Genomic DNA, 19,191 nt, shown 5'->3' with positions numbered 1-19,191 from the left:
ACTAAATTCTTGAATCCTGTTTATCCACCTACATTTTTTTTTTACACCTCTTGTTGAGAGAATATGTATTTTATAGTAGAACTTGGGACAAAAGCTATGACTATGGCACCAACAAAATAACATCTAAAAGCCTTATCTTCTTTTACCAAGGTATAAGCTTGTTTCTATCTTATATCATATTTAAGCTCTGTAGCTTGAAGATATTTACTAAATAATGAAATGGGTTGTTCAAAACCTTCCTCATTTTTTTGGAGCAATACTATTGCAATTCTACAAAAAGAAGAAAAAGAAATGATATGCATAGCCTTAGTATAATATAGAGTTTTGAGTACTACTGCATTTCTAATAGCATCTTTTATCTCCTAGAAAGCTACTGAAGGTTCTCCATCCCACTTGACCATTGCTCCCTATTTAGCATCTTGGAGATTGTCCTACTAATCTCTAATAAATGTGTTATGAATCTTCTCAATAAATAACTTGGCCAAAGAATCACAACAATATTTGGACCCATTTTTTTATGGCAAAACTTTGTAATTGTTACAACCATCCATTGCCCTAGCAACACAACCCCTTGTAAGACTTTTTTCTATCATAAATTATGATGGTGAAGAGTGTAATTATTTTCCTTAGGGAAAAATTTACCCAAGAATTAAGGGTATGTGCAGGATCATGGTGTACCAAACTATGGCCTTAAGTGGCAATGAAAAACCAGCAAATTAGGGTTATCTCAACTTGACACATAATTTTAAAGTGCTTCTGGACTTTATATCAAAAAGTTGTAACAAAATAATCTGTAGGAAATTGAATCTAGTTTCTAAAATACAAGGCCTTATCTAGAGAAAAAAATGTTTGATTGGTCAAAAGTTTGGATTTTAATGCACTACTATGAAAATTTTAGGGCAAAAATAAAAAGTAGGTGTATGTCTGACCACCTTAATCATAATCAAATTATAATATTTTTAAATATAATTTTATATATAAAAAGTAGACTCATGCCTAGATGTGAAACATATTTTTGGGAATTTTTATTCCAAATAAATAATTAATTATGAATTTTCTACTATACTATTTTCAGAATTAAAAAAATCCTGTGTTTGACCACCTTAACTAGTTCAAAAAAAATCAAAATTAATTTTTTCTTTTTTTTTCTTATTCTACTCGAAGCATAGAATGTGATGCATCTTTTGGATTTCACAAATCTTATATGGTTTGAAAGTTATATCTATTTTTCAAGCAGTATGTCAATCAACACTTTGTAGCTAACTCCACTAGAAAATAAGTTATAATTACTTAGTGAACTCATAATTTGACAAACCTTACATTTATTAAAAGCTAAGAACATTCTTAACAAACCCTTTTCATTACATCAAATTTTGGTTAAAAAAAAGTCATCAGCTACATGCTTGAAGTAAAAAACACATAAGAACGTGCCAAAAACACATTTTCAGGATGTTTTAAAGATGACGATATAAGGTTGGTATCGAAAGATATAGTAAGAATTATAAAGGTATTAATTGTTTTCATTTAGTATTAGGATGGGTGGGAAAAAAGTTGGAATAGATTTTGAAATTCTTTGAGGCATTTCAAAACTACATATTTTTCAGATTGCCACTTTTTGGCACACCATGATCCTGCACATACCTTTAAGAACTCAAACACAAGCACAACTGTAGACCATAAAGGAGTATGATTAGAATAAAAATGTATTCATTCAATATGCCTTGAGAGTACACTAGGAGTGCCCGTATATAAAGGCCTCTGAGATACATCTAGAATGCCTTAAAATTAGCTACATGATAAGTGATACAACCAAGAACATGTCCACCAGAGATGGGTTATCCTTCATTAAGCACGAAAGTAAGTGCGATGATGAGAGGATAAGCCTACAAGGGTGTAACATGAAAATCAATGTTGTAGACAACATGTGCTAAAAATGGAGTGTGAATAATTGTGTTGTCTACATGACAACTCTATGAATGATGCAAACTCTAGTGTTTTAGACACCATGTGCTGAAATAGAGTTGCATACTTCTATGTTGTCAACATGACAACTCAAAATGGTGCACAAACTCGTAAGTGTCTCACAAAATAAAATAATAAAATAATGCAATATAATAATGCCCTTAAGTTTACAAAAAATAGGATGAAATGCAAGATGGGTCCTAGCTACTAAGCCATGTTAGGTAGCCATGTACATAATGAAATGAAATCTCTCTTAAAGTAGAGAAAGAGGTAAAACCTCATGGGAAAAACCCTCCCCAAAAAAGAGATGAAAATAGGATACGTGGATGGATGTAGTAATTAAGACCCCCCCCACCCCCCCCCCCCCACCAAATGAAGAATGCATATCAATGAAAGCCGCTCCAAGGTATAAGCTAGTCCATGAATGCTAGATGATGTTCCTCCCCTTTGGAAGAAAAAAGGAAAAGGTACAATCCTAAAGATGTATGGTGGCCTTGAAACTTGCTTAGGTATCCTTATGGTGATGTTGGTGGTCACCCCTTCCAACTATGCTGAAAAGAACTAATGCAGATCTAACAAGGATGGTTGTTGAACCTATTCTAGTGAACAATCTATCTCCTCAACTAACAAAGAGACATCTGACAATTGTTGTTCATAAGGATCCACAATCATGCCAACCTATAAAGATTGATCATGTAGAGAATGGACATAAGCATCAAAGTGAGCCCTCACAACAACTATAGAAGGATCATTGATATCAATGAGAAGATGTAAGTCCTTAAGTTTGTCTCCCAAGTATACATTTTTGTGACTCCACAAACAAACCTGAAATGTCTTCCACGTAGTCATCAACTGAAGTTGGAGCTAGAAGATGAGATGTACCATGTTGTGCTAGAGCTTTCATTATGGAAATATAAGCATGTCGACTATACTAATGATGTGACCTCTCACTTTAATTGTTGATAGAACTCCATGTGTCTAAATCTTTTGAAGCACTATTGTTGGTGTCACTATCAATTTCCATTATATATGAAGTGCGGAGAGGATTAGAGGTTAAGTTGAGAAAATTTTCCTCAAACTGTACATCCTTCTCTAGAAAAATATCATGTGTCTCCTAATCCATAAGTCTATAAGCCTTCACATAGTCTTCATACCCAATGAAAGTACAAGGCCTAGGTGTTGATGCCTTGCAACCCCTGGAAGATAGGTTTGCTCATGTTAGACAACCAAAGACTCTAAGGTGACTTACAATTGGTTTTTTGCTAGAAAATGCCTCAAAAGGAGTGTCTTCTTGTCTAGGTCATTATGAGGAGACCTATTATGTATATGAGTGGCACTGCTAATAGCTTAAACTTCAAGTGTTCAATCAAGAAACTTGGATTTTATCATGCAACCTACCATGGATTTGACAATTCTAATCCTCATAGCTGCAAAATATGTCTTGTGCAGACTAAATGTTGGTGGATTCTGAAGATCAATTCCCTCATGTTTGAAAAAGTACTTAAGTCATCTGTCCACATATATGTTCTCATTGTCCACCCTTAGAAGCTTGATGGCTTTCCTAGATTTGCATTCAATGTGACTCTTAAAGGCTTGAAGCTTATTGACCACTTCATTCTTGTGACAAAGGAAGTAGACCCATGTGAATCATGAAAAGTCATAAAAAAAAGTAAGGATTTAGTTACCTTGGGTGACTGATGTCATGACAAAGGGTCTTGCTAAAACCATGTGAAAAAACTAGAGAACAATTGGTGCTCTAGAAGACTTCCCTTTATCATACTTCTCCTCAAGATGCATATCAATTAAATATGATGAACACTCCCCCTTAGAAAAGTTGATGTTAGGTAGACCTTTGACCATGTGTTTTGAGCAAAGTTTCTGAAGATGGTAGAAGGCAAGATGACCAAATCACTCATGCCATACTATGATATTTGAATTAGAGTGAGTCAAAAAAGATTGAGAAGGTGGCTTAGGAACAAAGTGGGAGAAGGAATAAAGTCTCTTTTCATGATTGACTTTCCCCACTACAACCATTGAATCATCTTTGAGACTGTGAACCATCACTAAATCTGGAAGGAACTCAACTTTGTGGCCATCTCCAAGGTGAGTGATTTGGTAAATTAAGAGGAGATTGGAGCTAAGTTTTGGAATGTAGAGAACATCTTTGAATTCACCATTTTCCATTTCCACATGTCCTTTTCCTTCAACTTTGATTTTGGTATCATCTCCCACAAAGATGTGCTGTACCTATGACTGCTTCAATGAAGAAAAGTCTCCCTTTAAAGAACCCATATGGTAGGAGGCACCTAAGTCCAGTATCCATTCCTTAGAAGAACTTTTTTTTTCCATAAGTTCTTTCCCTTTCCCCTTTGAAGAGGTTAGAGTTGAATCCTTGGAAGTACCTTGTACTTGAATCTTGTTCTTCCTAAGTAGGTTTTCTAACTCATCAAATCTTTTAGTCTTTCAATGATGCTCATCATGATTTAGCATTTTGCAATATGCACAAAATAGTTTTTCATTTTTGTCATTACTTCCCTTCTTATTGGAAGAACAATTGCCTTTTTGTGAGGAGGATTGTTGTGTCTCAGATTGTGTTTTCTACTTCGATTGCTTCTTCTTGTTGTTGCTAGATCTTTTCCCTCCTTGACTTGATTCGTGCTCATCACTAGCCACAAATGCTTTGGTCTTTGATGTCATGAGAAGTACTAAATTCATCAAGTGAGATTTTTCAGCAATCAACATCTCTGCAAATGCATCAAATATAGGCTTCTTGTAAGCAGTTCCCATGGTTAACTTGTGAGTATTAAAACTCAAAACAAATGAAGCATACTTGAAAGCTATCCTCTTCAGGATGTGATGAATCAAATTTTCATCTTTCATGGGATTACCAAAATCTTTAAGTTGTTCCCTATACTCATTGGCTTTGTTGATCTAATCCTAAATTGTGTCAAAGTTCTTTGGATCCAAGAGAAGTAGATTGTCCTCAATCTGAAATCCCTTTTCCTCATCCACATTACCATACAATGATTCAAGTTTGTCCCAAGCTAATTTGGATTTTGTACAACCAATAATGTGAAAGAAGAGATCTCTATATACACAATTCCTAATAGCTCCTAAAGCATGTTGGTCTTGTTGTTTCCAATTAATGAGTTCTTTAGCTTCAGTGGGTTTGGGTATTGTACCATCAACATAAAGACTATAACATTTTTCAATTAATCTACTCCATTCAATATATTTCCATGTAGAATAATTATGTGAAGTTAGAAGTGGACATTTAGGTGAGCCCATGAAAGAAATGAAAAGAGCACAAAAGAGCGACACAAGAACATAGTACACACAACCCCATTTTCACTCAATCAAAAGAACCCCCCAAAAAAGATGCTTTTGGCATTTATAAGTAGTGTGTGTAGAATAAGCCACTTGTCAAAATGAACAAAGTGGACTTTCTAATTTTAATTTTACAACTACCTTTTGAGGCCCAAATCTGTCACTAAGCACTGTAGCTCAGATGTACAACAATTCTAAAAAGTAATCAAAGCTTTATAATGCAGAAAAAGACCTAGTTCTAAAAGTGATAATTTTTTCCACAAAGTCCTAGAATTTGATTGCAGATCTAGAAAGTAGATGAAAAAATATGCACTATCCAAAAAATGACCCTAAAAAAGTGACTAAATGTTCTTGCATGAAGTGTTTGATGTTGCAAAATGCAAGATTAAGTAGGTACAATCACCAAAAAAAGAAATTTTTGAAAAAATCTTACACCAAAACCAAAAAAGAATACCACCACTAGAAAATTAAGGAAATTATACCCAATTTCAAAATAAATGCACCTGAATTGGAGTCTACATGACTGAGTTATGGCCTCTCAAATCTAGGCTACCAAATCAAAAAGTAATTTGGAGAGGGGTCTAGTAGAAAAACTACAAGCTTAAATTTGATGGTCAAACAACCATGACAGTAGTTTAAAATGACTAGGAATGATAGTCAGATGACTATCAAATTAAACCTAGTGAAATGATGATGTTAGCAAAAAATTAGTGCCCTAGGGTGACATGGCAGGTGATTAGACCGTACGATTGCTTGCATGGATTGTCTGTACTATACAAAATGTATAGAAACTAACATGTTATGGTATAGAATCTATGTGTTTGGTTCAGTAACATGATGTGGACTTGCATAGGCTATACAATCACTATTTATTGTGTGTACTCAGTACTAACATGGAGACCAAGTGTCTTTCTATTTGGTAGACATACAAAGGTCATGGGTCCTAGCTAGGAGTGCTATGTGATGTCAAAAAGATGCATAGGTGATCAGAAGTCTATGCTAGAACTATTCACCACTGCCATTAAACTCAATGCTAGATTAAAGTTTTATGGCGTGGGTTTCAATGATTGCTTGCATGGATTGTTTGTACTATACAAAATGTATAGATATTGACATGTTATGGTACAAAATCTATGTTTCTAGTACAATAAAATCATGTTGACATGCATAGGCTATACAATCACTATTGATTGTGTGTACTCAACACTGACATGGAGAGTGGGTGTCTTGCTACGTGGCAGACATACGAAGGTCGTGGGTCCTAGCTAGGAGCGCTACATGTTGCTAGAAAGATGCATAGGTGATCGAAAGTCTATGCTAGAACTGTTCACCATTGCCATGAAACTCAATGCTAGATTAAAGTTTTATGGCGTGGGTTTCAATGTTGGAACTGAGCAACGATGAAGGAAATGAAAAGTGCAGGTTGGAGATCTCATGATGGTAGAAAACTTTTGCATGTAGATGTCAGAATATGTCGCTACCAAAACTTTATGCAGTCACCGAGTTCTTCAAAAAAGATCCCATATGCATGGGAAGCGATAGTACAAAGGCTTTTAAAATGAAGCCCATGGTCAAGATAGGTAACAAACCCTGCATGGAAGGATAGGCTTGCTTGACTGGGGTGGTTCTTAGAAATTGGGCTTGGCCAGTTATGTAATAATGAGGGTTGACCGATTTACTGTGCCAATGTTGAAAAACTATGATGAAGCATGTTGTGAATAATTATTGTCTATAAAAATAATAATAGACGAGTATTCCTCTATGTAGGGTCAGGATATAATACCCTGGTACCTACAAAAAAATTCACAAACCCAAAAAATTAATCAAATAGATCTGTAAATGACCATACTAGAGTTGCAAATTGGGGCCTCCAGCTACCAACTTGCAAAAAAAAAATTTCTCATGATCGAATTTGGGCTAGGGTAGTTGAGTTTATAATTGATTTTCACTAAATTAGCATTCTAGACATAATGGCAAGGTCAGATCTGGCTCTAGATGCTCCCAATTTCCGCAGTACTCTAGATTCACACTAAGGTGATGAAGCAACAAACACTAGTACATTTTGGCAAATATATGACTATGCGACTAAAAAATTTAGTCACACCATTAAATTTTTTAGCCATGTGACTAAAAGTGGTAACATTCTACTATTTCTTTGTAATTTATAACTATAGGTGACTAAATAAGTGACTAAATTGGTCACTATGTGAAATCACAAGATCGGCCAAATAAAAGAGATTAAATAAACTACCAACTAAATGATTAAATAAGTGAGTAGATAATTAGTCACTAATTATTAGTCACCTAAGAACAGACAACTACATAAACTACCAAATAAATGACTAAATAAGTGTCTAGACAATTAGTCACTAATAATATCTCATTTGTACATGAGAGATGACTGGGAAAATTAATCAATAGACATCAATCATCTCAAACATGATCTCAAATATAAGACCTCATATATCTAGGCTCCTAACTCATTATCACACTGCAAGGTCATTCGCATAAGGCGTTATAGTTACTAAATATTATTAAAGGAAAAGTTTAATATAATAATTAAAATCAAATATTTTAAAATTGGAATTGAATGGGCATTTTTTTTTGCTAAGAAGCTAACTTGAGTGTATGGTCTCAATACTTCATAATTCCAAAAAAAATCCACATAATTTTTTGTTATTTGAATACATGGTTTAATCATTTGATAGAATTTATTTAATAGTTTGATGAGTTTCTTCTATACTTATTTAATGTGTTCATTTTATAATTATTTTATGGTTCCTTCCATAATTTAACAATAAATATTTTTTCATTAATTTTAAACTATTAAATATACATTCTTTTAATAAAATATTAATTAAAAATTTTATAATAAAAAAGAAAAAAAATATTATAAAAAAAGTCACTATTTTATAAGAGTATTTCGTTTTTACCAAAAATTAATAAGAATAAACATTATCTAGAAAGGAAAAAATAGTTACATAGAAATAATTTATCCTTAAGTTTAGAAACATAAAGACCTATTTTATATTTCATTGAATTCCATAATAAATAATCATTGATATAGCATTCAGTGACCATAGAGCATTTAAAGATTTGTTTGTGTAGAAAAACAACCCAAAAATTATTCCCCAACATTGAAACTTGTTCATCGTAAAAATATCTTCAATATAGATTTAATATTTTATTGGATATATGTTTTATATTTTTATATTTATATAATTAAACTTTTAGTATTTTATTTTTCATTATAAAATAAAAATATATGATTGCAAGGGATTATATTCTCTTTAAATATGAATAACTACTAGCTTATATATATATATATATATATATATATATATATATATATATATATATATATATATATATATATATATATATAAAGCCAGGAGATATCTTTCTCGAGTAGTCATCATCGCATATTTATGTGAGTCTAAGAGGCATGAGGAAATGTTTCAGACTTGATCTACTTCATTTTTACTTCCATTTCCTCTATAATTTTCATGATTTTAATTATAATTATATTTAGTTTATTTCTATTTTATTTTTTTGACATAAATGAACGTCAATTTTTTTCAAAATAGAAAATGTTTACATTGAAGATTGCTACCAAAGCCTCTCGACTTAATAAATATATGATAGTAAAAAGAGAACAATTTTTTTAAATTATTAACTATCTATTGACAATTTAGAATATGACATATAAAATGAATTTAAATTACATTCTATTTAGTTTTATAATTTTTCCTTTTAAGAAAATAGACCAATCAAAATTATATCTTTGGCCATATTTCTATGTTAGTTTTAGAAGGGAATGAAAAAGTTTGGAGGGAAAACCAAAGGAGCCATGAATGTAATCATTTTTAACGTTCTAGCAGGAATGCAGAGGAAAATGTAGGAGGGATTAAAAATTTAGTCTAGCAGTGTTTAGGTTCATATAACAATCATAGGTTTTATCAATCAGATAAGTATTCAAGTGTAGGAAGCATCAGATTCTCTTTCAAGCTATGCTCATGCCTGTATAACCAACATAGGTATTATCTATTTCATACTATGTCTCTTTGTTTCAATCTCTTTGTTTGTTAGTACATGCAGTGTTAGAATTTTTTAGAGATGAGTATGCCTTAAGGATAACCCTAAATGACACTGCAAAAAGAAATTATGATTAATTCTATAGGAACTGTTACACGGGAGGATTATTCCCCCAAAAGATACCTCAAGCATAAAGGGATTTTATTTCTCTATGGTTCCATTAAAAAAATCATTTGAAGTGCAAAATTAACATTTCTTACATTGAGTCCTACCCACAGTGAAAATGAGATGGTAATGAAAAAAACTTTAGAATCAACCCTTATGGTATATATTGTTCAATATCTACCTGAACCTTTCCTCTTACTATTCCGATCTAGTCTCTACAATCTTCTACTATCATTGCTGCCTTGATATATTAGACAACCCCTTGTTCTCTTCAAGACAATATCCACTCCTTTTTCTCTTCAGGACAATCTTCATTCCGCTGTTCTTTCAACTTCAACATGTCAATGTATCTTGTTCTTTGTACACAAATAAATGTGAAATACCTCATTTAGACATAGTGACCTTATATTTGTATCTATTATTTCTTGTTCATGCACTTTATAGGGCTTCACAACTGCTATCTCTATCATTTCCACCTATCTATTGGCACTTCTTTGACCATTATTTGCTCCAAACATGATGATTCCCAAAAGTTTCTTATTAAAAGTATCTTTAAATTACCATCCTCTTTGTTAGCTATAATATAGTTAGGGAACTTGGATATTTCAATATTTTGTAACATTTTTATCATTTTCCTAGATTTGAACTGATCCTTGTCATTTGATTAGCTTCACACACTAAGATGATTTTACTCTTGTGTGCATATTATACTAAATTCCTTACAAACTTTCTCACTAACTCATTACATCTCTAAGTCAACAATCCCTATGAGAATGAAAGGTTCCTTTGGATAGTGAAATTATCTACCTATGATAGTAATTAAATCTTCATTAAAAAGTCAAGGAACAACCATTTCATATTCTAGTAAGTTCTAATTTATTTCATTTTATATGGTTTTTTTTCTCCAACAAAATTTCTTCAGCCCAGATACTTCAAGCATGTGGAAGGATAACCTATCACGATGTTATAAATGAACACAAAAATAATTATAGGATTAAAAATCAATTAGACCACTATTTTGGCTTATGATAAAAAATTATTAATATCAAAGGAGCTTGGAAAATGATAACACATGTACCAATAGCTGAACACACAAGTGATAAGAGCTAATCACTTTTTTAGCTTTTTTGGTAGGTAATTGGCCCATTGTGCACAACTATTGGGACATTTCATAATAAATATGGGATATTTTGCCATAAGTACTATCATTTTTGAGTGAATGGATATTGGTGCAAGAACATAGCAGGTGTTGGGTGACACTTTGAAATGGTCATTTTTTTAACACTCTATGTTTGATGGTCTTTATAGAGAGATTTTTGAATACCCAAAAACAAAAACCTTAGCTTTTAGTAATTAATTCACACACAAAGACATACAGGAAAAAAATAGAAATAAAAAATACCATTTAGGATGAAAAGGTGCAAGAAGTTAGGGTGTGCAGCTACTAGGTCCTTTCCCCTAATGACAATTTTATTTATGTTTAAACTCTTGAACTAACATAATCTGCAACTTGTATTCTTGATGTATCTAACATTTTAAGAATACATAATTCCTATTCCATGTAATTAAGATCTAGGCATCGGCAAGTCAAGTTGCAATTAGAAGATTGGTAAGGAAAGGCACTACATAAAGTTGTTACAATGCTTCCTAGTTGTGTTAAGAGGACACCCCAACATGGGGTTATACTCAGTTACATGATGTTATCCTTATTTTAAAATCTTGTTCTATATTACAATACGAGATGTGTGCTTTTCAAGAAAGTAAAATGAATGGAATAAACACTTCCTTTCCTTGTTTATAGTATTTATGTGTTTGGTATTTCTTTATTTTTTTTCTAGAGATGTGAGCTATTCTCACTTAGTACTAATGATTGTTACTATATTATGGATTGGGGACAAGTTTTAAAGTTTAACCTCATTGAGTCTGCGTTATTTTGTGTTCTTCCTTGGTTTACCATGGCTCTAATTACTAGTTTGGGAGGATGGATTGCTGATACACTAGTGAGTAGAGGCATGCCAATCATAGATGTTCGCAAGGTAGAACATCATTATTTGATACTATGAAATATTTTTACATTGTATAATCAAATTACATTTGTGAAGTTTTTATTTCAAAAAAATATTACATTACCCCAATTTTCTAATCAAATGCATAAGTACTTCATACTCAATGTGATACCCATAAAATGAAGGCATTTAAAATGATGAAAGCTGAGCATAATATATTTTGAATCTAGTCAATTCTACTAGTTCAAATTTACAGGTCACAGTATAGCATTGGGTCTATTTTTTGTGCATTGACATATTTTAGTGTGCTAGATTTTGTTATTTTATAGGAAGATGTACTCTTTGATTTGAACTTAAACCAAATACACCTCCAATCAAATGTGTAAAAGTGTTATATATTATGCTCATTTTCTTGTGCCCCAAAAATTCAGACTAGACATTATTAGATAAATAAAATAATCTCAATTAATGAATGTTTATTTCTTCAAGCACTAGGTAGATACAAAGAGAAACACTCACAGAAGTCCATGTTTTACATCTTATTTCTTCTTCTAGTAGCCTACAACAATGAATAGGTAAAGTTCAAAATTTATATAAAATAATGCTCATGAAACATGAGATTTAGAAGAAAGAATTACTGCTATGCTACATTCAATCATATTGCCTCTTATTTTTCTCAAAAAATATGACTACAAAAAGGGCATGAAGTCTATTATTTCCACCTCCTTATTTTTTTAATTTGTTATATTGTATGTGTTTTACTTTTGAGCATTCTATGGTTATTGTACTCTTCTTCTCTTACTCCATTAGTTGAGCTGGGTCATCATTTCTTAATGTCAATAGAATCTCTTCCCTTCATTTCCCCAAGCACTACAGGTAGATCAAGTGAGAATAAACACATTAGTTAAACTGGGACATTTCTTTTTGTCAATGGAATCTCTTCCCTTCATTTCCCCTCCATTAGTCCATCTTGTAGCCTCTTTTTCCTAATTGAAGGTTATTGCAATGATCAAGTAAATCTAGGTAGTCATTGAGTTGAAGGTAAACATCACCATGAGGGACATCATCTTTAGGTTAAGGCGTAATGAGACTAGAGGCAACATCCTTTGCATTGAGCTGTAGTTCTCTTGTAGACTTATCTCTGAAAACAATTACACCATGTGCTCTCAGAAATTCTTCACACATGAATTCCATCTACCTTTTCATTACTCTTGAATGAAGTAAATCTTTAAATCCAAATATCTGAGACACGAAAGCAACTAGAACTTTTGGATGGTAAGAATAGGAAATGTGTCTCACCACCTCAAACTGCATTTTCTCCACATAAATATCCATCAAGAATGCACTTGACATGGAAGCAATTCTATATAAATGGGAAAAAGAGGTGTAATTTATTGAAAAATTGCTTGGACTACCAATGCATGCTTTACAACATCTTCTCTTTTGACATCAATTAAAAACCTTGCCATCGATGACAAGAGATCATGAGTTTTTCTCAAGTTTAGACACTGGTATAACAACTTATAAGACTCAAATTCATGACGGAAACCCTGAATACCTTCAACATATAACCCTTCAAGCTATGATTGACATTGGTTGAATTTCAACATATCTCCAACCTCAAGTTCTAATTGTGCATGAGTTTCATAAACCCTTACTATTAACTAATTTATAATATTGTACTATACGATTTGATGAATTGACTTCAAATTATCACCTTTATATAAATAGTCTTTTTTAAAACTTTGCACCATGGCAAAAGCTTCTAGCAATACTTATTTCAATCTCATAGTGTTTGGATTTGGTGTAGATATAAGGCACATATAACATAACTTGGCATTTCTGCTTCATTGTTAATGAATCCCAGTCAATATCTTCAACTGCTCTCCCCCAACATTTTCATAGTTTCTTGCAAGTAGTAAAGCACTTGTAGTTCTTGCTACACTTACAACTCCACTCATAGCATTTCAAGGCTATCTACTTCTGACATTGCTTCCATTTCCTTTATTGAAGCATCTACTCCATTTTTCTTCTTCTAGTGTATTAGCCAGCTCTCTAGAACCAAAAGAATGTCCTCCTTGTCCAACCTCCTCTTCAACATCATTTAGATTACCCCCACATTCTTCTACAACTTGGTCAATCACTTTTTGTAATTTTTTTATGGCCTCACAAGATTTTTTTATGAATCATATTTCTCTTAGAATTCATTATTACTTGGGCTTGTTCCATACTTCATTCTTAGTATTCTATTTGGCTAGGGATGTTTGCATCACTCTATTCTGGCTCTTTTTCAATACATCATCCTTTATAAACTCATGATTTACACCAAAACATGTTTCTTCTCTAGTTTCTCTTCAAAAAAAGGCTCCCATTAGCTCTTGAAACACTTTGCATGGCTATTATTAGATTTTGACAATGACCCTACTATCAAAGAGAACCACTTAATTTCCATGTTGGAAAACATGTTTGAACTTGGTAAAGGAAATAGTGGTTATCTTTTCCAATCTCTAGTAAATAGTGAACCATCTACAAAAGCTTTTGTAATAATCTATTTCATTATATCTTAACAAACAGTCTTTTGAGCTTTGTCTTTACAATGAGCCAAAGCCCTTTCAGTTTCAACATAATGAAACAAATAAGGGAGAAGCATGTCTAGCTTTAGCAAGCATCAATCACATCATTTTTATAGGGCATTCTAATTTATATTTTACATTAACACTAGTGCATGGGCATTTAGGGCTTGGAGATCCTCCTTTTGTATTCTTCGTAGCCACACCTTTCAATCCAAAGGTTGTGTTTGGTGTTATTTTGGAATATGTTGGAATTTGAAGCTTGCCAATCTTTTTTTTAGAACTTGAAATTGGTTGTAGTGAGGATGGAAAAATTGGAGAAACATGATAAGTTGTTAGGGTTTGTGCCTTTTGCACTTGAGATGCTAATATTTGCTCCTTTTCTTGTACCTGATGATACTAGGGCACTTTCAATTATAAAGGAAATTAAAAATAGGGTTTATGTAGCACTTGTTGAAATTGAGGAGCTACTGGATTTTTATTTTGTTTTCTATTGTTGCTTCTGATTGTGGTTGAATTCTTGACACCATATCCATGTTTTGATGCTCCAACTAGGCTTATATTCTGTAATAATGGAGTATCATAGTTATTTTTTATATTAGATTGCTAAAATTATTGTGTAGCAGGTGGAGATGGTTTGGTTATTGCAACAGAACTATTGTTTACTCTTGGAATTGGAAAATCCAAAGAAGGTGCAGTACTCTTGCTACCGCTAACAGTGGATTCCATTCTAGGGGCACAACTGACATATGGTCCTAAATATCTATAATACTCTTCCCATTGTTGGTAATCCACTTGAGTCTAATTAGATGGTGTAAAACCTAGATAATTTTGATAGCCCCCATTATTTCCATAGCCATTATCACTCCACAAACTTGTATAGCCACTAAATCCTATGCTCTCATACCCTTCAAAGTTCTTGCTACTAATAGTCATAGTTGTAACCCAGATAACTTGGGTTCCCATATGGAAAATGATTGCATGGGAACTTGGGTATGATGATGTGTATCCACTTTAACCACTAACATATCCATTTTTTAATGGTATTCTTAATGAGGTGTATGGTGAAGAAGAACTAGCAACTGCTTGACTATCTTGCACACTTGTTAGGGCATTGTGTCAATAAGGTTGTTTCTAATGATAGTAACTTGTATTTTGATTATTAGAACCATCTCCTCTACAATTTCTATCCATCTAATGTGATGAATTCCATGGCATTATGGCATGCCCAGAAGGTATGGACATATGTTAAAAAGGCGCAAGAGGCAAATGTGTGTCACTAGATCCTTGCTTTCCCTCTTTGCTCAAAAACCTGAATATTTTGTCTGTCCTATGTTGCTCCAAAAGAGGCTACTGAGTCAGTTGCCATTTTTAGTGCATCTTGCAACTAAAACAAAAAAAAAAGTGTACACACCAATGCCAATACGGATATTAAAACCCTCCTCTTAATTTGAAATATGTCTGAATATTCGAAAGAGGGCCCTAATTTTTTTTTTGACTAAATACTGGTTGAATTTGATCAAGGTAAAGAAAAAAATTGAAATTGAATAGATAAAGAATGATTGAATGAAAATGCCTTTGGATCCACCCAGTCAACAATATTATTTAAATGCAACTGAAATTTCTTCTTATATAGAATTGGATGTTAAATTTAATTTTTAAATCTTTCATTTCCCATAGGAAATCTCTTGCTTGGAATATGGATTTTAAGATTTAGAATTAACATATTTCTTTCTCATTTTGTCTAACATTGAAGGGTCAGATATTTTCTTCTTCTTTTTTCTCTCTTGTATTATTGGAAGTTAAACAACTATATTGCTACTTTTTAGATTCGTCTTGCTCTAGGTGACTGGTGATGGTGATGAGCACGGTTTAGTGAAAATTGTTGATTTTGGACTTGCTAGGGTATACAAGGCTCCCCTAAAACCATTATCTAACAATGGGGTGTGTATCTCTCTTATGAATTTTCTTCCAAGGAACCACTTATTTTACTAAATAATTGTTTTTGATGTGTTCTACATCTATCACCATTTGTTGATGATTGTTACGAATGTATGTCATTTATTTCTTCACAAGATGGTAAGTGTTGAACTTGGAACAACAAATGATAGAGAATCAATTTTTCTAGCATGGTCATTACACCTGTGTTTTAGGTTTAAGAAGGGGCTTGAACAAAACCATAAATATTTTCTAGCTCTTATTATTATCTCTGGTAACATGTCTTCATTTTGACACAAAAATGTTGTTTAGTTTAGAAATTTTCTGTGGCTTGGTTCTTAGTGATTCTTGAAAAAAGATCATTAAAGAAGATATGTGTAATAGAATCAACAGAAGCACTGACACATTTATTATGGATATGGGAGAAGGATGGAAATATTTCTAGATTTTCTTGTATTTGGCCTCTTAAGGATTGAAGATAGGTTCTATCAATAGAAGAAGGCTCAACATAAGTATTTTGAAATAAGTGTTATTTTGCCACTTGAGAAAATAGGCTACAATTTAAAATTTGGAAAAGCCATCAAGAGAGCTTTTGGAGGATATTTTATATCCTCTTCAGAACCTATCACAACCTACCTTCTCCAACAAAAACAATGCTCCACATGTTGACATCTTTCAACCTTTGATAAGACTTTAGTGTTGATTTACAAACTTTGATTTCATGCACTAGTCTTCATACCCTAAGCTTCCTATGAGCCCTATGATAGTATACTCACACCTTACATTCACATCCCACACAAGGAAATCTCACTTCCACTAATCCCACAAAATATTTCACATTAATTCTTGAGGGCTCCAATCATATCTTTACTAACTCTGTCATAATTACATGAAGTCTGGACTATCACTGGCCCATCCTGTTGGTCATTCTACATATGTTTTACATTTTATCAAATACCTATCTTTTGGATTCTATCTCTTTGAATATTGTTTACTTTCTCCACATTCCTCAACTCTTAACAACCTAACAACAATATTTTTCCCAACTAAGAACAATACTTAATGCCTACGTTGTCCAACTCATGACAGTTATGTACATGTCTCTACAGGCAGTGATCAATTCACTATTATCTTGGACTATAGTCCCTTCCAACTTCTTCGATACCCTTCAGAATTTCCAATATTATACTCAAATCACCCATGGAAAATTCCAAATCAACTTAAATGGATAAAACTCTTATTGCAACTCTGTCTTTATTTTACTCTTATTGTAACTCTGTCTTTATTTTACTGTTACAGTAACAGTTTACAAACCAATTCTTCTATTCAAAACACATACCAGATCTTGAATGGCTGACCTAAAGTCTTAGGAGCATGTTATAAATGCCTATCCCCACCTTCCAATCCATACTAATGATTAGATCCATATTAAATTCCAATGAATCACATCATTTATCCTCTCGGATTACCCTCGAAGAGGTTTTAGATGGCTTTCACCAAAATTGGGATTTCTCACTCAATACTTGATGAATTTTGGTCAAACAAAAGCAAAAATTTCTAGAATTCATGCCTCCATCACATCCAATCAAAATAAGATGATTTTTTTAAGGTATTGACCCTTGTAAAATGGTTGCAATCAGGTTGTTTCTGTAGGAAACCAAAATAAGGTCAGTTTTCAAAGAAATAACAATATCTCCCTTAATACTTAATGAAAATGAATGCCAAAAAACTAAAAATATGGCTGAATTAGTGGTATAAAAAATAAAATTGAATGCCAAAAAACCCAAAATATAGCTGAATTAGTGGTATAACAAATAAAATTGATGGATATTCAAAAATATAGCATTTAGAATAGATATAAACACAAAAACATGAATTGTTCTACTATCAATATAAGTAAGAGTGCAGAAATTTATCTTTATTGATGGTAAAGCTCAATACACCTACTCTCCACTCATGCTCAGAGTTTTGTAAGAATTTATAAGCCTTTTCTACCCTTATACAACCAAAAACTACCTTATAACTCCCCCAACCATCTATTTGGGTGCTAAACACCCAGTTTGTTGTCAAATTGGTACTTTTTGTTTCAATTGACAAATTTTTAATAATTTTGCATCTTATCAAACTTGGTTAACTTTATTACATAAAATCCATCTTCCATCTTATGAGAAACTTAAAATGATCATTCAACTCCTAAACTACCCACTGAACCCTTACAATTAGCCATTGAGGCCTTAATGCTGACTTTGAAAACATTTACACATACAGATACTTTTGCATTCCAATTACAACTAGATGGCTCTAATGGCCATGTGTGCACTATATTTTTTCATTGACTTACTTGAGTATTGTGTCATTCAAAGGCTAGGTTTAATTTTTAAATAATTTTCTTGATGGATTTGTCTATAGGCTGGTGCTTGATGCTGAGAAGATTCATTTGGTGGTTCCATTTGTTAATAATTGCATGCACGAGATAATTTCTATAGGAATTCAGTCTCCACATGTGACGAAAAGGGTAAAAATTAAAAAATTAATGTTTTATACTTGACAGCTTCTTGTTTCAATTATTGGATCTTTTGTTGTTTTTAACTAGTTAATTTAAGGTGGTCTATTTTTTTAATTCTACAGGAAAGAAAAATAAGGAATTTTGGTTACAATCTTTTAATAATTTTCTTCTACATTACTTTAATTTATGTCCTTGATTCTGATTTGTCAAGCACCAGCAATTACATTAGTTAACTTCTATTGTTCCTCAAATTTTAGAACCTAATTTTTAAGAAATTTTTTTAATGTTTATAAAATAAGAAGATACAGGTCATTTCCACTGGGATTTTTCATTGCAGCTAGTAGATTGGGTCAAAATTTTAGTATCTTTCCTTAATTGCCTTTTCTGGGCCATTTTTGTTTTTTTGTTTGTTTGTGAGCTAGGGAAGTGAGATTGACGACTAGATGTGAGAAGGGTATTCTTCACTCAAAAAGAGATTTTTCTTGTGTACTGTGTGCTTGTTGAACCAAAGGTACATCTTAAGTTTCAATGAAACTATTTTTTGAAAGTCTTGTATGGTTTTTTGAGTATGGAGTCTAGTTTCTTTCATCCTCAGGGAATCTTCATTATTTATGCTTGAAAAATGTTTGAAAATTATCTACTATATTTATTTCAGCCACATTTATGTTTATTCCAACCAAAT

At 32.4% G+C, this 19,191-nt stretch overlaps 1 pseudogene; it reads right to left on the bottom strand.

Annotated features, from left to right (window-relative positions):
- Positions 1-12,455: 12,455 nt before the first annotated feature.
- On the bottom strand, positions 12,456-15,434 carry LOC149528836 (SAC3 family protein A-like; annotated as a pseudogene).
- Positions 15,435-19,191: the final 3,757 nt, after the last annotated feature.

The sequence above is a fragment of the Cupressus sempervirens genome, chromosome 11, assembly GCF_028749045.1.
Source record: "Cupressus sempervirens isolate cs-2001-9-10 chromosome 11, ASM2874904v1, whole genome shotgun sequence".
Lineage (NCBI taxonomy): Eukaryota > Viridiplantae > Streptophyta > Pinopsida > Cupressales > Cupressaceae > Cupressus > Cupressus sempervirens.
This window is presented reverse-complemented; position numbering and strand designations above follow the sequence as displayed.